This window comes from Eptatretus burgeri, chromosome 17 (assembly GCF_056783735.1).
Source record: "Eptatretus burgeri isolate ZD-2024b chromosome 17, Ebu_testis_v1, whole genome shotgun sequence".
NCBI lineage: Eukaryota > Metazoa > Chordata > Myxini > Myxiniformes > Myxinidae > Eptatretus > Eptatretus burgeri.
Genome location: NC_140977.1, coordinates 32,360,255 through 32,386,156, shown reverse-complemented (window position 1 = coordinate 32,386,156; position 25,902 = coordinate 32,360,255). Strand labels below are relative to the sequence as shown.

The 25,902-nt window shown below is 46.6% G+C and overlaps 1 protein-coding gene across 4 annotated transcripts in view; it reads left to right on the top strand.

The window, feature by feature from the left end:
* GLIS2 (GLIS family zinc finger 2) overlaps nt 1-25,902 on the top strand; it is a 141,438-nt gene that overhangs the window by 55,249 nt on the left and 60,287 nt on the right. For 2 of the 4 annotated variants that reach the window (XM_085861361.1, XM_085861362.1), the window contains exon 2: nt 20,351-20,535. The exons of 1 other annotated variant lie outside the window; for it this stretch is intronic. The gene's annotated coding sequence lies outside the window, so the exon portion shown is untranslated. Of the gene's footprint in view, nt 1-14,142; nt 14,243-20,350; nt 20,536-25,902 lie in introns of all 4 variants that reach the window. One more of the 4 variants, XM_085861363.1, reaches the window with a different exon arrangement.

Genomic DNA, 25,902 nt, shown 5'->3' with positions numbered 1-25,902 from the left:
AGAGTCTACCGGAGTGCTCAGTTCCTCAATACCGACCATTGGATTGTTGTAGCAACTCTGAAGTTGCACCTTAAATCCTGTAGAATGGTACCATCCCAGTCGAGGCTGGATGTTGGCAAGCTCAAGGATGAGAGGGTGGCTGAAGAGTTTGCAAACAGGCTGAGTGGGGATACTCGTGGTCTGGGTACTTTGGGGAATCTTGAAGAGTTGTGGAGTGCCTTTAAGACCACCATCCTTGATGTTGCCGGTGGATTCTTAGAACTCACCGAAGGGTGAAGAATAATTTTGTCTCTCAAGGGACACTGGATACCATTAACCAGAGTCACAGGGCCTGGCTTAATGGCAGAGTTGAGCTGTTCATGGAGTTGAGGCATAAAACTGTACGGGCACTGAGGGTGGACAAGGAGGTCGATGTGCGAGGAATTTGTGAGGGGGTATAGCATCACCTGTGGTCAAGTAATTCTCATCCTGCTTACAGGGGAACTCACGCATTGCATTCCTCCCAGCCCATCCCTCGGTGCACTGCAGTTGGAGCGGAGGGAAGTTGGGTCTTGATAGAGGAGTCCGAAGGGAAGGCCTGCTGGGCCGGTTACTTTGAGTGGCTGTTCCAGGCTGATCCACCAGCTGTTGAGTTCGATGTCAGAGGTGTCACTATCTCTATTGCTGACCATCCAATCAACTGTGATCCAATTTCGTTTGTGGAAACACAGGCTGCGGTGAACCGGTTTAGATGGGGCAAAGCTCCTGGGATCTGTGGCATCCTTGCTGAACCTCTCAAAGCTGGTGGAAATGCTGTACTCACGTGGTTGCATGCAGTTCTGTGCTCTGCTGGGAACACAGGCATCATCCCAATGGACTAGAAAAGGGGCCTTGTTGTCCCTCTCTGGAAAGGGAAGGGTAATCGCCTGGACTGTAACAACTACCGTGAAGTGATGCTGCTCTCTGTGCCGGGCAAGGTCTTCGCTCGGATAATTCTTGATAGGGTTCGCCACCATCTGCTTGAGCACCAGCACCCAGAGCAGTCAGGCTTTACACCAAAGAGCTCAACGATTGACCGTATCCTTGCCTTTCGTGTCCTCACCGAATGCAGACGAGAGTTTCTGCAGGGGCTGCTTGCAGCCTACGTTGATCTCTGCAAAGCTTTTGATTCAGTGAAATGGAATGCCCTCTGGAGGATTCTTGGTGTTTGTGGGGTACCACCAAAACTGATCAATCTAATGTTGTACTCTGGTACTGAGAGTGCTGTGACATGTGGTGATACCATCTCTGACTTATTTCCAGTTGTTGCTGGAGTTCGTCAGTGGTGTGTACTGGCCCACACACTTTTTACTGCTTGTATGGACTGGATTCTGGGGAGGATCTCAGAGAGAACAAGCTGCAATGCATTATTTGGGAATGTCAAGATCTCTGACCTTGATTTCGCAGATAATGCAGTCATCTTTGCGGAGATTCTGGATATCTTCTTTGGGGGCCCTCGCGGTGCTGAATGAGGAGTTGGAGCCACTGGGATTACGGGTTTCCTGGGTCAAAACTAAGATCCAGGCTTTCAATGACATCTTGGATGCTGCTGTCCTGTCTGTGCCTGTTTGTGGTGAGGATATTGAGGTCGTGGAGAGATTCACTTACCTTGGCAGTGATATTCATGTCTCTGCTGGCTGTGAGTCAGAGGTCAATAGACATTTAAGTCGGGCCTGGGGAGTCATGGATTCACTGGATCATGGGGTGTGGCACTGTCGGTACCTGTGCAGTATGATGAAAGTCTTAGTCTTCAGGTCCTTGGTGCTTTCAGTATTGCTCTACAGATGTGAGACTTGGACTCTGACCAGGGATCTGAGACAGAGACTTAATTACGGATTCTCTTCAGAGAATCCTTGGCTCTCGCTGGTCAGACTTTGTGTCCAATGACTGGTTGCTGAGAGAGACTCCAATGATATTTGTTTGCTGCATAGTCCGTGAGCTTCAGCTGCTGCTGTTTATACATGTGGCTCGTTTTTCTGACGATGATCCTGCTCACCATATTCTCTCAGCAAGGGAGCCTCATGAGTGGATAAGGCCAATGGGCCGACTACGTGCCTCGTGGTTGCAGCAGGTTGTTCAACATCTCAAGCAGATGGGGATGGGCCAGGCATCTGCCTGGGGGATGGCCAGACGGTGGTCCTGGAGTGGAAAGTGGACGCAGCGACATGCTGCTCTTGGGCATTCTCCCATACCTGATCTGACTTGACCTTGTAGAGCCTGTTGTAAGTCACTTCATTGAACAAATTAACATGGAATATTTGGGCAATATTCGGGGTGGCCATGTCAGGTCAGGTATGGGAGCATGTGCCAGAACAGCACGTCGCTGCATCCACTTTCCGCCGGTACTCCAGGGGCCTCCGTCTGGCCATCCCCCAGGCAGATGCCAGGCCCATCCCCATCTCCTTGAGATGATGGTCAACCTGTTGCAACCATGAGGCACGTGGTCGACCCACTGGCCTCCTCCACTCATGAGACTCCCTCGCTGAGAGAATCTGGTGAGCAGGATCAGAGTCAGGAAAACGAGCCACATGTCCATACAGCCGCAACTGACGCTCACAGACTATGCAGGTAACAAATCTCATCCGAGTCTCTCTCAGCAACCGCTCGTTGGACACAAAATCCGACCAGCGATAGCCAAGGATTCTCCGAAGAGACCTGGTACCAAAGGAATTAAGTCTCCGTCTCAGATCCTTGGTCAGAGTCCAAGTCTCGCACCCATAGAGCAAGACTGGAAGTACCAAGGACCTGAAGACTCGGACTTTCGTCCTCCCGCACAGGTACCGGCAGCGCCACACCCATGATCCAGTGAATCCATGACTCCCCAGGCCCGACCCAGACGTCTATTGACCTCTGACTCGCAGCCAGCAGAGACATGAATATCACTGCCAAGGTAAGTGAATCCCTCCACGATCTCAACATCCTCACCACAAACAGACACAGACAGGACAGCAGCATCCAAGATGTCACCGAAAGCCTGGATCTTAGTTTTGACCCAAGAAACCCGTAATCCCAACGGCTCCGACTCCTCATTCAGCACCTCGAGGGCCCCCAAGAGGATGTCTAAAGTCTCCGCAAAGATGACTGCATCATCTGCAAAGTCAAGGTCCGAGATCTTGACATTCCAAAATGACGCACCGCAACTTGATCTCTCCGACATCCTCCCTAGAATCCAGTCCATACAAGTGCTGAAAAGTGTGGGGGCAAGTACACATCCCTGACAAACTCCAGTAACAACTGGAAATAAGTCAGAGATGGTACCACCACACTTCACAGCACTCTCAGTACCAGAGTATACTTCAGACATCAGATCGATCAGTTTTGGTGGCACCCCACGAAGACCAAGAATCCTCCAGAGGACATCCCGATTCACTGAATCGAATGCTTTCCAGAGATCAACATAGGCTGCAAGCAGCCCCTGCCGAAACTCTCGTCTGCGTTCAGTGAGGACACGAAGTGCAAGGATACGGTCAATCGTTTTCCTCTTTGGTGTAAAGCCTGACTGCTCTGGACGCTGGTGCTCAAGCAGATGATGGCGAACCCTATCGAGAATTATCCGAGCAAAGACCTTGCCCGGCACTGAGAGCAGCGTCACCCCTCGGTAGTTGTTGCAGTCTTGGCGATCACCCTTCCCTTTCCAGAGAGGGACAACAAGGCCCCTCTTCCAGTCAGTTGGGATGATGCCTGTGTTCCAGGCAGAGCACAAAACTGCATGCAACGACACGAGTGCAGCATTTCCACCAGCCTTGAGAAGTTCAGCATGGATGCCACAAATCCCTGGAGCTTTGCCCCGTTTCAACTGGTTCACCGCAGCCCGTGTTTCCACAAGCGTAGGTGGACCACAGTTGATTTGAGGGTCAGCAACAGGGATTGAAACACCCTTGACGTCCAACTCGACAGTTGGGGGATCAGCCTGGTACAACCGCTCAAAGTAACCGGCCCAGCGGGCCTTCACTTCAGACTCCTCTGTCAAGAGCCTACCACTCTCTGCTCGAACTGTAGTGCTCCGAGGGATGGGCTTGGATGAACGTAATGCGCGAATTCCCCTGTAAGCGGGACGAGAATCACCTGTCCACAGGTGATGCTCTACCCCCTCACAGATTCCTCGCACATAGGCCTCCTTGTCCACCCTCAGTGCATGTACAGTTTTACGCCTCAGCTCCCTGAACAGCTCAGCTCTGCCATTCAGCCTGGCTCTGCGACTCTGGTCAATGGTATCCAGTGTCCCTTGAGAGACAAAATTCTTCTTTGCCCTGCGGTGAGCTCCAAGGCATCCACCGGCAACATCAAGGATGGTGGTCTTGAAGGCGCTCCACAACTCTTCAGGACCCCCCAAAGCACCCAGACTCCCCAAGTGTCCACTCAGCCTGTTCGCAAACTCCTCAGCTACTCTCTCATTCCTGAGCTTGGCAACATCCAGCCTCGGCTGGGATGGTACCATTCTCCAGGATTTAAGGTGCAGCTTTAGAGTTGCTACAACAAGCCTGTGGTCAGTATTGAGGAACTGAGCACTCCGGTAGACCCTGCAGTTCTGGATCATCCTCCAACGACCGTCAATGAGGACATGGTCAATCTCCTTTGCCACACCGCCAGCGTTGGAATACCAAGTCCAACGATGAGCTTGTCGGCGCTGAAACCATGAACCAGCCACCCTAAGTCCATGACTTCTTGCAAAGTCAAGGAACTTAGTGCTATTCTGGTTCATAGTTCCTGACCCATGGGGACCAACACACACCTCATAACCATCCCTATCAGTTCCAGTCGATGCATTGAAATCCCCCAAGACTAGAAGTGTATATCGTCTGGGGCACTGATCAACCACAGACTCGAGTGTGGGGTAGAATGAATCCTTCACGGTGAGATCACTCGCCTCAGTCGGAGCATAAACAGAGACCAGGGAAATGACACCTAAGGAGTGACGAATCCTTAATCTCACAATACGCTCGTTGACCGGTGTTACCTCAATTATCATTGGGGTCAGCTTATTGGACACAGCTACAGCAACTCCTTGGGTATGGTAACCATCAGAGCGACCAGACCAATAGTAGGTGTAACCACCCACCATTATCTCGCCGCAATCCGGTCTCCAAACCTCAGAGAGAGCTGCAATTCCGATGTCCAAACGCTTGAGCTCAGATGATAACAGACAGGTGATCATCCTCTCTTAGGGATAGGACATTCCAGGCACCCACCCGAAGGGACCGCCTCAGGTTAGCCCAAGGAGACCGCCGTCTGGTGGACGACACCTCAGCACCACTCCGACACACTCTCCCGCAATCTGACCCAGGGATGTTACCCCGTGGTTTCCCTCCTATCAAAGATTGGGGGTCCCGAAGGCTTTGCCCCAATCCCGTCATCCGGTGAGCTGCCCTGCGAAGGGAAGCTGCACAGGAGGTACTCCCACGGAGTGGGTTTTCAGATTTTTTTGCGTTTTTGCGTTTTGCGGAATGAAAGGTTTTACGGTGGCCGGAGTGCAAATCCTGCCACCAACCTCCTAATAAGAAGTGACCCAACTGCAGGAGGACGTCCGCAGACACAGTTGGGCACTAGATATGGATGGCCGTTGGCTCACAAGGAGCTCCTCCGCCCTTTGACAGGTTTTGTTTTTAATCCTGCTGGGTGTCCATATCCAAACACCCTCCTCACCAGAAAACCTGGTGGGGGAGACGGTTTAGTCGCCGACAACCCGACCATGGAACAGGTTAGTACAGGTTTACATGGTACCTGTAGCAGGTCACAGATCGAACCTGACCTGACATCATGGCCATGATTCGCATCCAAATGCCTGACTCATGATCCTGGGTTCACAGAATCAAATTCCTTATATGATATTAATTTGCTCATTTCACACTGTTGTCCTTGGAATACATGTAAAAGTACAATGATGTCTTATATTAGCCTTGTGCTGCATGTAATTTGTATGTTAGCTCTGGCATGAGCCTTTCAGGATGAGAAAATAATTGTCCTTTGACTGTTAGAATGAAACATTGAGGGGGAAACTAAATATTACTTTTGCAATGTCTGGGCAAGTTGCAGTTTTCTTTCAAATATATACTCACCTGGGTTTGAATCTCAGCCCAGCTATAAATTGTCACCCTCTGGTTTTGCAGATTGGGCAATGCATCAGTGTGTATCGGTGTCCTGTATGCTGCATTCATTAGTTGATGGAAGTTGGTGATGCCATTGAGTCTCTCATGGAGAGTCGTCAAGTTATCGCCGGCACTCTGGAGTGTTGGGCAGCAGCTTTTGCACTAAAAAATCGACTAGGTAGTTGAAGGGAAACCAATATGTATGTATGTATTGTCACATAGACAGCACCCACTCAAAACCGTAAGTGACAATGAACAAGAATGGCACATGCCGACGTCATTTGCCTCAAAGATGGTTGGCTTCAGGCTGAATTTGTCACAAAACATTTAATGTCACAAAACTTTATGATTTAATGAGCTTGTCTAAACACATTCATTATCAGTTTATAAGTATCCCTATTTAACCCCCCAGGGATTATCACTTGAACTGAAATGGCTTGCACAGGAGAGAATGGCAAGGACTGACATGCAAGCAAGTTTGAGGAATAAATAAACGATTTTAAAAAGGAACGAGACAGCACATGAGTGAAAATCCTGACATGAAGACCCAATGAACAAGTCAAAGGACATAAAATGTCATAGCCACCATTATTTTAGTAATTTTGCTGCATGGAGTTAAAGGGCGAGCCCACATTTATGTAAAACTAAAATGGCCGCCAGCCGGCCATCTTTGATCAAATCACAAAATAAAGTGAGAAGTGTACTGTACTGAAATGTAAGATGCTTAGCAGGCAGACACGAGCGGAAGGACAGTCGAGCCGGGCTGTGTTGTACAAGTACGAGCACGGGCGTACTCTGCCCGGCAGCTCTCCTTTATTCGTATGCACACGCACGAGCCGGACGACTCCAGCATACTACGACGCCTCAGGCGGCGTGCACACCTCATATCCCTTGCCGACCCCCACGGCCACTCCTCCCATCATCACGCCCACCATGCATCATCACCATACCCTTCCCCATAGGCCCGCAGACTCCACCACACTCCTCCCCCCTAAAACTATGATTATTAAATGAGTACCATTATAAGAAGCATACAGAACACGAAGGACTTCGTAGAATAATCATGGAAATAAAATGAAAATAGCGAAGTATAATAGCACACCACATCATATAATGTGTCGATGCGAGCGCGTGGAGCAGTAAAGGCCAGGTTCCAAAGACGGAGGTCTTTGCCCCCACTCTGACCCCCCCCCCCACTCTGACCGTGTTACCGATATGAAGCAGCAAATGAGAAGCACAGCAGCACTACGCAGCAAAAACGCCCCCAGGCGGCCCATGCTGACATGCCCCTCCCCGAGGTCGTGACGACCTTTCGAGCCAACCTCCCCCGGCCCCATCAAACGCCTCTGGCCCACTCCCCCCAGGCAGACCCGACGTAGACAAACATCCCGAGGCCGGCAGCCCGCTATCTGGAAGCCTTGGCGCCAGCCCTGATCGACCTTGGCTGGGGGCGCTGAACAGCGCCGCTGGCTGCATGCATCTAATGCGCCAAAACAACTCACGTACCACAATCAATTGAGACGCCAACGCCCGTCCCAACGGCCTTGAGCGAACACAGAGAGTTGCGCTCGCAATCAGAGGTGGGGGTAACGCCGACCAGGGCACCAGTCTTGGTTCCGAGTCGATCTCCGAGACCCACACGGCAGCTAGACGGGAGCAACTCCATTTAACCCACACTGCAATCATAGGCTCGTTATAAATCACTACGAACATTATTCGAAGTATTGCAAACTCATTTTTCCGTACAGCGCGCTTTTTTGATAAAATCCCAGCACATGACAAAGCAAGTACCTGCGGCCTGGAGCAACTGGAGGCCAACAAACCTTCTTTATTCGCCCCCACATCACATTGATCATAACACCAACTCCATTGACTGATCCCCGCCAAATCCACTTTCACATGAGAACTGCTGGCATTTATTTCAACAACGTTAAACTGCATCACTAGAGCAAGGAAAAACATATATGCCCTGAACAACAACCCACAACCCACATCACGAGTCCGTTTCTTGGTTGCCGACTTGATGTTGCGACTCGCGACTCCCTTTAACGCCACGGGCTCACCGCCACCTGTTGAAGCTGCCTGAACAACACCGATGCGCATTGCCTCACGAACCCTGCCGAAGCGTGTTAACTCATCGCGAACGAAGCGCGGGAACTCATCGCGAGAGCTGATATTGCTCTCGCCGCTCCTGGAGCGCACATCACCGTCGCAGGCAGCAACGAACGGTGGCTCCCGCTGCATCGACGCGGCCCCCGCCGCCAGATCCTCGCCCTCGGTACTCGACGAAGGTCTCGAAGAGAGCACTGGCACATCTGGAGGCACGAACCGGAACCCATTCCGACCCAAAAGAGTCCGGCTCGCCGGGTCCGGCTCCTGCTCCGGCTCGCCGGCATCATCATGCCCCGGCTGCAGGCTGATCTCCAGGTCACTGGGGTCCTGCTGCGGTGCCCCTTCGCTCCCGGTGCGACCGTGCTGCGGTGCCCCTTCGCTCCCGGTGCGACCGTGCTGCGGTGCGTGCCCTCGTCCCGCACTGCTAGGCGCGCGAGCACCCTGCGGCACTTGCGCGGTCACCGCGTGGCCCTCGGGATTAGCCGCCATGCTCCAGCTGGAGCTACTCATTACATCTTGGCCAGCAATGGCACGGACATCCGTGAGTGTCTGCTCGACAGATGAAGCAGTCGCGACCGCCGAGTCAAATGTGATGTCGGTCAACCGTAGGATGGCTGCTCGCAGACCAGAAATAAAACGATCTCTGAACCGTGCCGGACGCTCCTCCGACGTGAATCCGCACGGCACAGCCGAATGCGATGCGCGGCCAGCACGAGTGGACTCAATTCGACACCCGATCCGTGCCTCGCTCACTTCCCACCCCCCTGCCACTGATCTTGTCATCTCCGGATCAATTGCAAGCAGGTTTCGACCCGGGACGGAAGGATCGCCTCGCACACCGCCATCTATGACCGTAACAATGGGCGATGACCCTCGGCCCACACACCGTAGACGACCTCGAGAGCTCAGACCGCCGTCCGAATGATTGCATTGCCACGCTCGCCCACGACCCGCGCCGCAGACCGTGCGCCTGGCCGTGCGTGCCTGGCCCATCGCGATGACCCCTAGACCATCTGCTGTGCCCCGACCATCGAGACCTCGGACATTCTCCAGAGCTTGCGCGACGTCCAACACCGCGTTCGAGCCGAAACGCGTATCCTCGACAAAACGAACAGGAAAATGAACCAAACGAACGAACGTTGCCCACTCGACGTGGCCGAAGTCGATTCCGACGAAGGCGGGCATGCGTACGTTTGCCGTGCATCGACTCTCTGCCATGTACGCGCCGGCGAGACCTTTGGCTCCGTAGCTTGGAACCGCACGGGTCATTTGCCACCCTTACACACGCCGATCTGCAGATCCTCGTTCGCCAACTGTACTGTACTGAAATGGAAGATGCTTAGCAGGCAGACACGAGCGGAAGGACAGTCGAGCCGGGCTGTGTTGTACAAGTACGAGCGCGGGCGTACTCTGCCCGGCAGCTCTCCTTTATTCGTATGCACACGCACGAGCCGGACGACTCCAGCATACTACGACGCCTCAGGTGGCGTGCACACCTCATATCCCTTGCCGATCCCCACGGCCACTCCTCCCATCATCACGCCCACCATGCATCATCACCATGCCCTTCCCCATAGGCCCGCACACTCCACCACACACGTGTATGCCATCGTGTATTGGTTGTGCTTGTGCCAAGTTTGAACAAAATTGAACCATGCATGTTTGAGAAATGGTTGTGGACACATTTAAGTAACAAAATGGCCACCAGTTGGCCATCTTGGCTCTGATCTTTGGGGAAAAAAAGATGACGCACACACGTAATCCAGCATTCTTTTTCTGTGTGTCAAGTTTAAACAACATCGGCATATGCATGTCCGAGAAATAGTTGAGGACGTGTTAAACGTTGGTTATTTTTACAACTAAAATGGTCGTCAGTCGGTTATCTTGGATCTTATCTCGAGAAAAAAAATGATATGCTTATGTATACCATCATGTGTTGTCTTTGTGCCAAGTACGAAACGATTGAACAGAATGATGGTGTGAAGGAAGAAAGATTGAAAGTAACAGAGGGGGAGGGGGGAGACATTACATGGGACAAATACAGCCGAGCCAACGCATGCCACCGCGAGCAGCAATTTGACAAGGGACCAAGGACTATCGATGTAAAGACTAATGAAATAACTGATCCGCGAGTCACCTACATGTCCATGTATGCTCTCCCCTTGGGATAAGTTTTCTAAAACCATAACTATAATATATATACATATGCCAAAATGTGTGGTGCATGATGAAACACTCCCACCTGATCTCAAACAGACGTGAATCCCGTGTACGTGCTGACCAAAAAATCGCCTTCAGCCCGGCCACTCGTGTCAAAAAGACAGAAAGTTAAGGCCATTATTGGTGAACCATCAAACCAAGGCACCGAACTTCATTTCAGGCTTATTTTCCCTCATCGTGATGGCACCCCAAATAAATATCGAACCAATTTCAAACCAATGATGACCAGAGTCCTTTAAATACCACGAGCTTCCTCTGGCTGTCATGGTGAGCATCAGCCATAGATTATGTCTCACACGGTAAAACTTCATAATCTGCATAGAACAAAAGCCTGTCTGCCACCCAGACAATTGTTCCCACCAATACAAACCAAAAAAAAAACAGAAGGCAAGTGCCATTGGGTGGAGATGTAGGCCAAAATGTGTGGAGTGTGGCAAAATGCTCACACGAAATCTCATATGGATGTGAGTCCTGTACATGTGCCGACCAAAGTGTTACCTCCAACCCGGAGGCTTCAGCCTGGCCACTCGCGTCAAAAAGACAGAGATTTAAGGTCATCATTGGTTAAACATGAAACGGAGCCACCTATCTGGATTTCAGGTTTATTTTTCCCTCATCAGGATGGCAAACCATATAAATATCCCCAACCAAATTTATCAACACATTCCTCTTCACCCAGCTTCACCACTCACACATGCATGTTAAAGTCCCCAGCAATGCACAGCATCACCTCCAGCTCAACCATTCTCATAATCCTCTCCATTGCGTACCTGAATTCCTGCTTCTCCACCCTCGTCCTTCCCGTTTGTGGCCCATTTACCGACATAACACACACCATTTCCCTCTGTATCACCACCCATGCCATAACTATCCATCCCTCCCATCTTTCCACTCTGACCACCTGCTGGATGATCACTTCCAATACTATTATTCCCACACTAGTATTCCTTCCATCCCCACCTACATGCAACAGCTTGTAGCCTCATACCACCCTCCACACCCTGTCTCTTTTACATCTGGTCTCACACAACACTTCCAACCTCCTTCTCTGCATTATCTGCACCACCTCAAACCCCTCTCCCCTCCAATTATCCCACATTCAAACTACCTAGCCAGAATTCACTTCCGAACCACTGCCCGCCTGGCAGAGCTAGTACCATTTGATCAGTTTGAGACTCTCTGGTCATCAATCAGCAACACACACACACACACACACACACACACACACACACACACACACACACACACACACACACACACACACACGTACAGAAAAGTCATAGCCAACCAAGAAATGAATTGCTGTTGAAAATTGGTTTCTTATGTACCAGCAATACATTTCGCTGTCTAGAACACAATCACTGCAGGAGATGGTTCCATATGTCATATGTCCAGAACCATCTCTGCCTGGAAGAAACTGAATACGCTGCAGCTTTTTCCTTGGGCAACACAGTCCTGACATGAACGCCATTGCACGCGCCCAGGAATATAGATCGGGAGCTCCATAAAAGCCATCCTCTGTCACACAATACCCAAGAGCTGCAACAAAATTTACTCCACATTTGGCAAAATTTGGATGATTTGGGCAAGTCCTGGAGAAACCCATCGATCACAGGCTCAAGCAGTGTATGGTGCTAACGGGCATGCTACAATATGCTAATCAATGTAGTCAATTTGATAGTTTGTAGGAAAGATTTTTAAATTGATGTTTGATTACAATTGGGGGTGTTCAATTTATCCTAGTAGGCCACTGTAGCACACTTATGTGAGCTCAAATTGCCTGAATAATATGGGTCCAACTCTTTTTGAACATTTTTTTTTGAAGTTATTTTGACTTGAAATGGTATTAACTGATGATTATCTATGAAGAACTTCCTGAGGATGTTATGATATCAACTTGTTTTACAATCCTGAAATTGACATTATTCCAGGCATAATGCTTATAGTTTGAATATTTTGCAATATGAAGTACATCAACTCACACCTGGTAAATTGCTGCCACTTGCCCGAGGTCAGGCAGAGAAAGATGTGGCACATATCCACACTACACGGACTTGCTCGATTGTCTATACATACTGATTGTTATCTACCAATCAGGAGTCAGAAGAGGTATGGAAAGCTATTGCTTTTTTGCTTTTGATTGGAGGAAAATACTGAGGCTATTGATTGGAGATGCTGGCTCTTGAAACCAGTGTGAGGCAGGGGCGCCATTCCAGAGAAGAGAGCAGTATTCCATCAATCTCGGGATGAAGGCCTTGTTGGTAGATAAGAGTTCATGCGTGCCAAGGAATGACTTTGTATGATGGAGGATTGTTAAGAAAGTAGGTCGGGGGGTTTTCCAGATGGTCCTTTCGGAGAGAGATAGTGAAGAGTGTGAGATTAGTCTGGATTGAAAGACATATTCCAAGTGTTTGACCAGCTTGACTTGCACAGTGGGTCATTGCATTTTAAAGTAGAGAGAAAGAGGCACATCAGTATTTTGTGCACTTTTCACCATAATTCCTACTCATGATAAGGAAGCTGTTGTTTATTTCTTCCATAAATTGTTCCAGAAGGTGCTGGACGCATGTGCATGCGCATGCATACGTGTATGTGCATGTGCGTGCATGCGACACTGTAAGCCATCTTATGCCAGTAATTTGTCTCTTGCAATTTGGCCTCAATGGATACTTTGACTGTTTTTCACAATCGATCCCTGATTGTTCCTTAATACGTCATGCGTTAATGTTACATCATGCTGATCACTATCCTACTACCTGTGGCTGCCTTTAGATTGAACTTGCATTTAGTGAGCATGGTCCCCATGTAGCTGAGGGTCCAGAGAGCACAATCATATTTTTTGGCCTGTTATTGTCAAAGTGTTTTATTGGCATTACCTCGTTTTTGCCAAACATTTTTTGACTCTTGTCACAGGGTTATTTCAGCATCTGTGAGTTGTTTTGACTATTGCACAGCAATAAAAGGTTTGAGGCAAGAAAACAAGATGGAGTTAAAACAGGCAAAGGAAGAGTTGGGAGGAATTGTCAGGCCTGCAATGGGATTATCTTGGGGTGTTATTGACCAGAATGCTTGTTCAGATGCTGGCTATGCTCTTGTTTCTTTTTGTATAATCTGAGTAAAGACCAATGTGTTTTTCAGTGTCACCAGGAGGTGTTGCATCGGAGAGAATGTCCTTCCTTGGAAGGGTGTCCTATCTAAATTGAAGATCCCATTATATCTTTCACAAGGGCAGCCATCCTTCCCATGTTCTGAGTCATATTTATCTGATGACTGTGGATTCGACCTGATTTCCTCACTAAACTTTCCTTGTATATATTAGTGCCTCGGTGACTTCACAAGCCTCCCTCCATGGATGTCGTCTCTGCGTAGGAATCTCTTTTTTTTGCAGTGATCCAAGGCTCATGAAAGAGTCTTTCATACATCACATGCAGGATAAGGATATTAGGAGAGAATGGGTAAATCAACATCGTCTATAGGATTTGAAACCCCATCTAACAATGTCCTATGTTTCCCTGTCTTTCTCAATGAATATCGATCCCAAACTGACTTCAACTCTCCCGATGTTTTATCCTCCCAATAATCACTCACTCGATCTGATGAAATTCCCCTGAGGTTTCCATCCGATCTCATGATGAATCAGGAGATTTTGTTTTTTTCAGGGTAATCGTTGTCATTATTGTGATAAAATTATTGTTGCATGTTGCAGATCGATTGTGAATGAACTTGAATTACTCCCCATTCTTTCCACCGAGCATTCCATGTGTGCGTGCTGTGAATTTCATGAGTTCTTCATGTTGATGCCAAAGGTGTGTGGAACTCTGCCCATTTGGCTCCTTTTCGTACCTCTCTTCCTTTTGACATGTTTTGTGGTGGATTTTTCTACTTATCCCACAAATTGCTGTTTGTCCACAGGATGGGATTTGTGTTAATGTCAGTGCTCACATCCCCACCCCTTGTTCATTATCAAGCCTTGCTCACTGTTATTAACATCTGAGATATGTTTTCTTTATTGGGGGCAAAAGAGTGAAGGCAACACAGTCTTTTCTCAGTTGTGTGATCCCCCCCTCACCCCCCTCACCCCCCCTCCTTTCTGAATTGTCGAATGCAAAGTGTGAATGAATCCATATCGATTGCGAATCATACCTGCAATTCCCCATTGAGAATATTGGGACATTTCCATGGCAAGGATATAATTTGTCAGCTTTAGCTCTGGGACATCTGTTTCAATGAACAGGAAAAGAGGAGAAGAGAGGAAAGGGTGGGAGGAGACACAGTAACCTGCAAGTAAGAGGGTTGGTATAGGGAGGGACGATGGGGGTAGTAATGGTTGCCGGTAGAGTTGGGGTATCTGGCATGTAATGTTTTCTGTCATGAAGTGGTGGTGCACTGCTTGCCTGAAGAATGGAAGAGTGTGATCGAAACCCTTCTGGAAGGCAGTTCCAGAAACGAGGAAAAAGAACGCCAAAAGAATAGAGGTGTGTGGAAGGTCCAGATTGTGAGAGTTTAACCAGGATGGCATTACTGGAATAATGTGTGCATGCTGTAGGACCAAGGAAGGGTCAGAGGGTGAAGAGAGAGCATAAAGAGCTACACCAGATAAGATGTGATATAAAAAATAAGCAGGCCACCGACCTGTCTGCATTTTAAGAGCAATAGGCCTTTGTGAGAGCAAACAACATCACAGTTGTCATTTGCCAAAATGTTGAGAGCTTTAGATTACACAGAATCCAGATGAGACGGATGAGATGTGATGCTGGAGCCCCAACCCATACGGGAAGCCACTAGTCCATTGAGCTCTGGACAAACACCTTGTAGGGTGAGAGTTGTGATGTTTTTTTGAAGAATGATTTGGATGATGCACAATGCTAAATCTGCAGTTGGCTTTGGAAATCAGTTTTGAAATATTGTTAGCCCAGGAGAGGTCATTGCTGATGGTGAGGCCGAGAGGTTCAAGAGAGTGCTGAAAAGGGGTGTTTTAATTAATCCAGACACCCAATTTTCATTCATGCACTTCCTTGGCGTTTTCTTAGTATGTGCGCAAAGTTTCAGGCTACTGGGTTTCATAATTTTGGAGTTATGGAGGAGACACACTGACACACAAACACACACACACACACATTTATTAGTAAAGTTGATTACCTAGAGTCGGTCCTTTTATTGGTACTTAACACATTGACTGCAGATGAAAGTCTTGTCAGCTGTGAGTTCTGATTTTTAGCTCACCTGGAACCTAGTTCCGGGGAGCTTATGGGATGGCGCATCATCAGTCCATCCGTCCACAAACACTTGCAACTTCTTCTCTGAAACTACACATAGAATTTCGATGAAACTTTACCACAACCTTCATTACCCTGTTTGTTTGTACCAAAATTTGTTCATAGCATTAAAAAAATAAATAAATATATAAATCTGGCCCAAAGGGTGTCTCCGGAGCATTGCCCCCCAAAATAGGTATTTGCTTTCTTCTCATAAACTACAAATGCAATTCTAATGAAACTTGACCACAACCTCCATCACCTGTGTTGTTCCAAAGTTTGTTCATGACATTAAAATAAATTGCAGTCTAAGAGGCTCGACAGGGGGTGGGGGGGGGGCTTCCCCCTAAAAGAGGTATTTGCTTTCTTCTCAGAAACTACACACACAATTCCGATGAAACTTGACCACCACCTTCATCACCCATGATGTACCAAAGTTTGTTAAGGCAATTTTAAAACATTGGGGTCAAAGGGGTTTATGGGGGGGGGGTTGTCCCCCAAAATAGGTATTTGCTATAACATTGGTTCATTGGTACATTTTGCTGATTCCATCCCACGTTGACTTCCGATTCAGTGTCATTATTCTACCAGGTGAACGCTCAGGGGTATTGCGCCTATTCTTCAAGGAATGATGTCAGATACCCACTTTGCAGCAAGCACCCTACTTTTATCTGTTGGCAGTAAAAGTGCACCTCTCACTAAGTTATCATTGCATGAATGAGAGTACTTACTGTATACGTGTTTGGACATTATATTTGGTAAAATAAACAATTGCGCTGGAGCTGATGAAACCTCACCTGCTCCATTTATTTCTGAAGGTATTCCCCTATTACATGAGCGTGCTTGCTATGGTTGCGCCTCAAAGCCATCTGAATAGAAAATGTTGAGAACAGGTGCGCAGAGCTTTCAACACACCTGCATTGACTTGTTCATCATGTCTAAACCTGAGGCCATGCAGATGTTCTTTGAGTGGTTCAAATAGTTAAGACTCACAAGGTGACAAGTCTGGACTGAATGGGGGTGGGGAGGGGGGTGATTTGGAACTTCCCAATCCGTCTCCCTGGTTAGTCATCATAGTCACATTTGACCTGTGAGTGCTAATGCTGTCATGCAGTAAAGCCATCACTCAGGTATGCCTGAGTTGGCATACCTGGCTGTCGTTTGCATATTGCTTGTTTCACTTCATTGCATGACAAGTCACTGTAGTACCCTGTATTAATGTCACGTTGAAAAAACTCCATGTTAATTAAACCATTCAGCTCCCAAAACACTCTTGCCGAAAGCTTTATGGCTGTTGATTGAACCTTGAATATGTTGTGTGGTGTGGAGCAAGAATGTCTCCAAAGGCCTGTTGGCACGTTTCAAATCTGGCTTGAATTGATGGACACATGTCTCATCACACGTCACATTCTTCTTCATGAAACATTTCCTTCTCTTTGTTCGTGTTCTGGAAACTCTGTTACAATGACCATACAAGTTACCATTTTGATAACACGTGACACCCTTTGATACCCACCTTCATTCCACACTTTTTTCCAGGGTCTCAGACTGTGGTGGAACTGCAGCACAAGTCACACACATAATGAACCAACACCGCACTTGACTTCAGACAAGCACAGCCGATGAACTTGGGGGAAGTGACGTAACCTCCTGGGGCACTCTGGGTGCTATCAACGCCATGAAGTTGCTCCTCTTCATACTCAGTTTTTTTTAGAAAAGTCCTCTTCCCAATGGATGCCATCCGACATGGATGTCTGTGATACATATACATGTATTTCACAAACATGTGATTAAATTGATGCGGTTGGGACAAATACATCATTCAGCTTCACATCACAGCCAACCAATCGAGCAAACAAAGTCCGAGTAAACTCTACTCCCCAATTTTTTTTTAACAAACTGGAGAGTCCTCCTCAGGCGACGTTTCGTTTGCGGGTCCACAAGCCTTCTCAAGCCAAGAGGCACAGCTAACCACACGTGACCATTTATGGCGAACTACTTCCGGTCACGTGTGTAAGCATGCGCACATCTTTGGGTTATCAGAATGTTGCAATGTCACTCATCATTGGATTCCCGCTGATTCCTGGTCTTTTCAAAAATGTTATTTTAAAATCTGATATTGTAATTATGCGTATGCACAGTTAACTGTGCATGCCACAGTAGCTCCGGGTTATTAAAAGACTGTATTTTGGTTCTGCATGTGGATCGGGACGAGGGTGCGGTTTGACGCACCTCCTGTATATGTTGTGTATGTACTGGTGAAAGTTGTGTGTGTTGTTGCGTGGTGGTGTGTTCACAGTGTGTGGAGCAGTACATGTAGTAGCATGGTGATTTATTGTGGCGGTGTATGCATACCAAGACTATTGTTGAACCTACCTGTATCCTTGCTCTTGCGCCATCCCCTTATAGATGCTTTAACCAATGGGTTGTATTGTATAGGGAGATCAATGGTTTCGCTTGTTGGACCACCTCTCTGTTCTTTAACATGCCAGGCTTCGAGCATTAATCGTCGGTGTTTGTTGAGCGCGACATCCAGTGTGCAGGTTCCTCCGAGGTCCAGTTGATGCCCCGTTTGGATGTGGTGCTGTGCAATTGCTGACTGATCTGTGTTACCTGTTCGCATCGCCCTTTTGTGGTCATCCAGCCGTGTACGGAGGTTTCTCCCCGTTTCTCCGATTTAGAGCCATATTTCTGTCTTGGACCGCTCCATCAATCGACGTGAAATGTCACAATTATGATATAATAGTCATGGGGATTATATGTTTTAAATTTCAATATGTTCAGACGCATGGTCTGGCAGCCAGAATTATTTAATATTTTGAATCTGGGTTCAAGGATTTAAATCAAACTTGGTACAAGTATATGTAATGATGTAATAATGTGGGTGGAGGAAAACTGGCGACGCCAAAGAGTGCCCTTCTCGTTTAAGTCTTTGTTTTGACGAGACCAGAGTCAGAGTCGAATTTCTGACTCACCGGAACCAGTGAGGATGCTCCAATCATTATGTCACTTCCAAATATGGCGGCCAATTCTTCAGTAATTTCACGTGTAACAAAATCTGGCAATTCTTCAAAATCAGCATATTTCCTTGTAAATATATTTAATATTTCCTTGAGTGATGGTAATTGGTTGCATGTGAGTCTTCTCACAATTACTTCCCAATTCACTTTGAACTCGCTTCAACGCAAACAAACAACTCTGCAAAAGGACATGCTTCACCAAGTTTTGCAGACCTGTGAATTTCAGCCGGTTTGTTCATAATACACTTCTGTTCCCCAGCACACATGACTGTTGGCTGTCATCTTAGTTTTACCCAGAATTACTACACGTGCATTTTTCTTGTAGTGGGGCAACTTAGCATAACAATTGTGCATTTTGTGAGGAAAGCACCAAATTTGGCACATGAGTAGCTTATCATATTATGAACAGATTTGGATATTGGGCCATCTCAAAATTTTTGATGGCAGTGGAAAATGGCTGCCACAGCCATCAGCGGCTGAATTTGAGATGGCCCAATAACCAAATCTGGTCATACTATGTTAGGCTACTAGTGTGCCAAATTTGGTGCCTTCCTCACAAAATGCACAATTGCTATGCTATATTTAGCTAAGTTGCCCCACTATTGTATAACTTGATCAAGGAAGATAATATATTTGCACAAATATAGAACTAACTATTTTTACATGTACTCCAGGAAAAAGTCTGTCAACCTTTACACGGTCTCGTAGACATGAAGATCCCGAACCAATTGTCCCAAGGCTCTCCACATTTACCTGGGGAAAGCAGGTCGACTGTTGTTGTCTTTTTCATCGTGGTCGTCGTCTTTTCTGTGATTAAATTTTTTGTCATTGTTGTGAAATGTTGAATTGAAAGGTATTCCACCTGCCAGACATTTTGAGAGGAATGACTGTAAGAGAACTCGAACGGCATTCGGGAGAGCACATAGCCCTGCCAGGCTGAACAGTTTACGTTTTTGTATGCCACTGATAGGCCAGATCTGGATCCGGACCTGAACCAAAATCGAATCGGCTTGTCATCGTCACCTCCCCAACTCATGCACCAAGCTTTGTTATAATCCTTGCACAACTTTTTGAAATATCGTGCGATATATCGCTTTTGGCCTGATCTCTCAATGGTGAGGAATCACTTAGGAATTAAAAAGTTTGCGTATCCAGATCCGGATTCAGATCTTCACCAAAATCGAATCATTTCATCCGTGTAACACATCCAATGTGTCCACAAAGTTTCGTCAGAATCCGTACACAACTTTTTGAGATATTGTGCTCACAGACAAACAAACAAACAAACAAACAGACAGACAGGGGTGAAAACAAAACCTTCGTCCACCTTTGGTGGCGGAAGTAATTAGAGAAGTCTGATGCATACCTTGTCTGCTCATACATTACAGGCATGGCTTTGTTTATTTATTTATTTTAATCTCACTGACTCTCTGAATAAACAGATTTTCAGTTGAAAGAGGAATTTATTGAGATCATTATACTTGACCTAGTTCACCTGGATAAACTGATTTTGAAATCTTTTGAAGTTGCACCGTAAAGAAACTGCAGTATTACGAGTATTACTGCCAAAGTGTGTGGATCAGCACAAATATGAGGATGGTTTGAGTGAACCTTTGCACGTTTTTTTTTTTTGTTCCAGAAACCTGGAAGCTGGTGGAGTTTTGATTCCATTCTCCAAATACTAAGTTCTTGAGCAATATCACTTGTGTGTGACAATTTCATGAAAACGTGGACATTCACTTTGTGAATCTCTGCGGATGAGTCTGGCACCAGGTTGTTCATCATCATCCATACAAACGCAAGCCTCTTTAAACTACGCACCAGGTATGATCATAACCAAACTGTACTGTGTATCTGGCTGACAGGATAACATAGGCATATGTACATGCTCCTCTAAGCTTAGCCCGGGTTCGAATCTCGGCCCAGCTATAAACGGCCCCCCTGGTGCTCCGCAGGCAGGGCGATACATCAGTGTGTGTGTGTGTGTGTGTGTGTGTGTGTGTGTGTGTGTGTGTGTGTGTGTGTGTGTGTGTGTGTGTGTGTGTGTGTGTGTGTGTGCCATCCCTCTGATGGACGTTAAACTGGGTGTCCTGTCTATTGGCGTTAGTTGGGCGATGCTAAATACCCGCATGGGTTAGTGCTTTGTAAAGAGTAGGTGAGTTATATCCGGCACCTTGTCTTTGGGTGGCAAGTGGTGCAATCTTCTTAGAGGTTTCTTGATACCAGGTTGCACTGTTTGCTATCTTGTAGTTGCTGTTTGGGCGTAACGTTTACTTATCAAAACTTTGATGTTGACATTAGCATTACTACAACACGAAGTTGAACCACCCTTAAATCTTTCTCAAGATAGCAACCATACCCTCTTCTTCTTGTCATCACTGGGACCCAAAGCAAGAACCCCAATGAACATATATGTAGTGCAGCTGGTAAGAGGCATGTGATATTGAGCAAGTACATGAGACCTAGTGTGGAGGTCAGCCATTTATACATCTAAAATTGAAGCTTATCTGATGGAACCAAAACTCACCTTACACCGAGTTGTGACATTTCCTGTGAATGGAACTCGACCCTTGTTTCTCTTTGAGTCCCATGGAAGCAACCACCACTGTAGACATTTCTGGGCTCCTTTGATCCATCAGACCTTGAGTGTGACCATTAAGCTCTGCCAAATGGCATTGTTGTGATATGAGCTACAGGCGTCATCCAAAAGTGATTGGACCACCTTTGGATAGATGGTATTCATGTGCACATTTGTGTTTTGTTTAATGCATTGTTGATCCAATCGTTGGTGTTCATTTTGTGTCCACAAGTCTACCTGTCTTAGTTATACTCTTGCTGGGTGACTTGAGAAATTTTATCGATTGACTTCTTTATCAGATGAATTCAACTACATGTATGCCACTTAGGTATGTGTTTTTGTGTACATTATCGAGGCTCGTGGAAGAGTAAGTGCACTGAACGGATCAGGATGCAAAAGGATGCAAAAACAGTGGAGAGAGGTGGGTGGGGGGACACCAATAGCAGAGTTAATGGCCAAGATAGAGGGAGATTTGGACAAACAATGGGTGTGGTAAGGAGTGGTGGATAATATGGATGCAGAATGAAACTCCATCGAGGGAAAACTGGACATTCGGAAGGAGGAGGGATTGGCGTTGGGGGTGGGAAGGTTAAAGGGGGTAGAAAAGATCATGGCATTGGATTGGGGACGATCTCTGAGATGGTGGTGAACAGTGGTCTTGAAGACCTGGAGGGAAGAATGAGATTGAAGAGAATATGGAAGTTGGTTCCACAAGTGGGGAAAAAGAGGAACAAATGAGTGGAGCTAAACAGTGAGCAGTCTTGTGACTCCTGAGAATTTGATGATACCACGGCAGGTCCTCTTTACATCGACCAACTTGGTGATGTTCAACATGTTGTGACCCGCTGCAATTAACACACCACGTCACTAATTTATTTGAGAAAATGAAAGTGATTGAATTGCAGCTTGTTCTGCCTCAACAATAAGTATGAGGGGAATTTGAATAAGTACGAGGGTCATGATTTGTTTATTTGGACTTCTGCTTATTTGGACGTCTTCATTCACTTGAGATTATCATCCGTACACCCGTGGAATGGCAAGAGTCACAGACTGCACGCATTGCCCCTCCATTCAATTCCTGAGCTTTCATGCAGCACAGATTTTGTGTTTTGCAAGGTTTCACTGATCCCCTTCTAAACCCTGGAACCTTTACCCACTCAGCTGTGTTTGAAAGATCAGACAACGCAATTGGACAATTTTTTTTGTCCCCACCCCTCTGACAAGGCATGAGACGGGGGACATTAAAATGAGCTCCGTCTCATGGACCGACCAATCGTCCATGTATTTTATGTGTCCGCAATATTTTAAAAACCGACCGACATTTATCCTTCATATTGCTGATTATATCACGACATGACATTATCTCAAACTGATTGGATCACCGCTGTGATTGGCTGAATTATGTTTCCACGGCAACCATCTTAGTAACCAGCCTGACATGTGTTTCAACTGGGTTCAAACTGAATTCTTTTAACTCAAAACCGTTGGTACGTACTTGTATAAGTTTGTGTTCGCCATTATAAGCTCATAAATGGACTTCACAGCCACAGAAAAGGACCTTTTTGGATATTGTTTGAGAGCATTTAGGACATAGAATAAACTTTAGTGTAACCTTTTCCTGATCAGGTTTCTGTAATTGGATGAATTAATGTATGGGTGTATTTTGATAATCTGTTGGTATCCTGGTTTTCATGTATTGCCACCTGTTTCTGATTAAATGTGAGGCGTTTATTAAGCCACGCCTAATGATTTCAGGACACTTTGACATCTCATTTGGTAGTGAGCTTGTCTAAGAGCTGTCTGTGTCTGGGTTAGATTCCCAGCAGAATGGGATCAGACTAAAAGTTAAATTGTGTCTTGTATACATAGTCGAAGCTCATGGAAGAACTAGAACACTGAATGCATCAGGACATAATGAAGCTAAAAGAATAGTAGATAGAGGGTGGGGGGGGGGACTACCAGCAGGGTTGAAGGACAAAATAGAGGGAGATTAGGACAAATAAGGGATGTGGGGAAGAATGAGGGATAGGGGAGGATGCATTGGGTGGACAAGATGGATACAGAAGCAATCTATCAGGAAGGAATGACTGAAAATTTGGAAAGGGGTGGGTAATGGGGTAGAAAAGATCATGGTTTCGGATGGGGGATGGTGGTGAAAAAGGATGTGGTGAAATTAAATTCCCAGCAGGGGAGCTGCATGGTGAAACCTCCCCTGCTTTAAGTGAGGGTGATTGGAGAGGGTGGGGTTAAGCCAACTCTCCCATATGAACCGTGGATTTTGAAAGTAATTTTCGGTTTGCATGCTGGCCAAAGTCCCAGGTGGAAGGCTGAAAGGGGCAGGGGTGCAAACTGCAAACCAGATGAAAGCTGATAAAGCCGAAGAGGCTGTGCAAGTCTGTAAGAGACAAATGGCCCTATGCCTTGGCCTCTTGATAGGTTAAAATGTTTTTTTTAGAGCTTTTAATTCCATAACATCGATGATTGAGAGGAGGAACGCCGGCACATGAGGGACAGCAATTCTCTATAAATGCTTTACCAGGTTTTATGGGTGTTTCTTAAAGATGATGCACAGTCTGTGTGTATGACTTTTGAGGTGGGTTTGAAAATCTCTGTCCAAAAGTGATTTTACAGGTGGCAAGCCCAAGGTGATTGAGAGACTGAACCTCTTATTTTATACTAACAGGGTACCTAACATTGCTTGGAGGGGGGGGAGGAGGTGGAGGAAAGATTGTGCTTGAGCCTTGTTAATGCACATTGCAAAGCTGAGTTGGAGGGATAATTGAATTCATATGCAGCCTATGGCTGCTGGTAGTATGTTGCTGGGAGCACAGATGTGTCGCTGATTCATTGCTCCATTTCCCTGGTACTTCTTTTGCCGAGCTCAGAAGGGTGACAGGCTGAATCAACCCACCTGGTGTTATTTAACGGAAGAGACAGGGGCTCAAACTCAAGACCCTAAGATCTTAAGCCAGACACCTTAACTGTGAAGCCAACACCAAGCTTACTAAACCTCTGAAAAGTTTATCTCATAAGTGACAAGTGGATCGACATGACCATCCTTCCTGAGGGGCAAGGTTTTGGTAGGAAGACTTTTCTGAATTAAAAGTCCTGTTTATGGTTGTCTTATCGACAAATCATTTCCAAAGGTCAGCTTGATGGAAGCAACTGTTGCTTTATTTTCGCTATAATCTGTAACCAATTCAGTGATCAGAAAATCTTAAAAAGCTATTTTTTATAATAATTCATCGAAGTCACCAATGTAGGCCAAATGGGTGTTGCGATTGTTTAGCTTCTGTCTGAACATTGTGCTGCTAAAAATGGCGAATTCTCTCCTGGGATTGCGACTTGTGAGGGTTAGTACGACAATAACTTTAACATCTGTTCGTGAAAGTACAAAGCTCTTGTATATTTGCCTTTGCTGACATAAAATCAGCAGCTGAATGCTTTCCTGAGAACATTTACCGTTGACAGCATCCAGAGGCGAACGCTAACGATGCGTGCAGCCTTTAGATTGCTCTGACCTTGCCACGCTGCACTCCAATGCACTCCATCGCTGTGTGGCATGTAGACATATCCTTCTAAGCGTGGCCACTGTTCACTGTTACACATTGTTTTGTTCAAACAACCTCAATTGGTCGTGCAAGATTGTTCAGGTGGCACCATACCAGTGATGTCGTATTCGTCCCCACTATCCATTGTTGTGCTGTGCCAGCAGGGGGCAATGTATCATGGAAACTCCATTGGATGAACAAAAACCAGCCGTCTCCACAATCCAAGTCCGCAGAGAAACATCGTGATTTCTGCCACAATGGTAGTCCTTTAGGTTGATACCGACTATATATTGGTCCACCCTTTTTACAAAACATTTATTTTATTGATGCACTGCGTGGCCCGTGTAACGATGAAGCGAAAAGGGAATTGGTGGCCCTTTTGGCTTTAGGTTCGTCTTTCAATGTTTTGATGCAGAAGTTTTAGATTAAAGGATCATTCAGAGACATGTGTGCTGTACGATTGTTCTGGTCGTTACGTATTGCTTGCAGTCGTGGAAGAAATAGTAGAATGGTACGTGCCTTCCAACACCCCGCCTTCCTTCCTTTCTCATGTGTCACACTCACCCACAACTGTCCTTGCTGCCATCTCTTCGCCTCTTCCTCCATTCCCTTTTTGAATACCCTACTTGTCAATTTCTTCTTCCCCCACCCCCTTTAAATCTCTAATATATATGTGCACATTTTTCATGAAACTTTGTGTATGCAATCAGGGGATGCATCAAATATGTGATGTTTTTTTTGGGGGGGGGGTGGGGGATTTGACAATGGTTTATGCCCCAGGGGGTGGAGATCACTAAGGATTACAGGAGTCAAAACAGTAGTTTGGGGCTTTTTTACTCAAAATTTGATAGTGGATCATTCATGGTGGAACTTTTTTCCCATCTTTCAACTTTTCTTTAGGTGGGAAGCATGGGGATTTGTGATGGCATGCCATTGACTTTGCTCGAGTTATGACTTGCAATGCCACCTCACACTGGGAGTGACGCTATATGATACATTTTTACATTGAGAGAATTGGGGTCTGTTCACCACTCTGTACACCCCCAGCCCCTGGGACTATGA